This window comes from Chaetura pelagica, unplaced genomic scaffold, assembly GCF_000747805.2.
Source record: "Chaetura pelagica isolate M959 unplaced genomic scaffold, ChaPel_1.0 scaffold101, whole genome shotgun sequence".
NCBI classification, from domain to species: domain Eukaryota; kingdom Metazoa; phylum Chordata; class Aves; order Apodiformes; family Apodidae; genus Chaetura; species Chaetura pelagica.
This window is the reverse complement of record NW_009952564.1, coordinates 2,720,962-2,721,379: the sequence shown is the minus strand read 5'-3', so window position 1 is coordinate 2,721,379 and position 418 is coordinate 2,720,962.

Here is a 418-nt window from a genome sequence, read left to right as displayed (position 1 = left end):
CAGAAAGTGTTCTACAGATGATGGGCAGGATCCCACTGAAGTCTGAGAAAGTGGCTCTCTAAGAGAGATTATGAATTTAGGTTGACCAGGGGACAGCCCACTGCAGAGAGACTTGATTAGAGAAGGAAACTACTTTTTATTTGTAAGGGAGGAGCTTAACTTCAGCCGGTGCGCACAAAGGACGCTGTCGCCTGCATCGTTGTGCGTGTCCAAAGCAGGTAACCCAGTGATGGATGCTTCTAATTTTGCATTGTGTTTGATGTACAAGCTCTCAAATGAAAGATGTCTAGTGGCACCTTTCTCTGGTAACGTAAATGCACTGAAGAAGTTGAGCTAATTGCAATCTTGTCTTGTGTTGAAAGGAGGGGCCCTGGTAATTCCAAAGAGAAATGCATAACAGTATCAGGTTACAGAACTA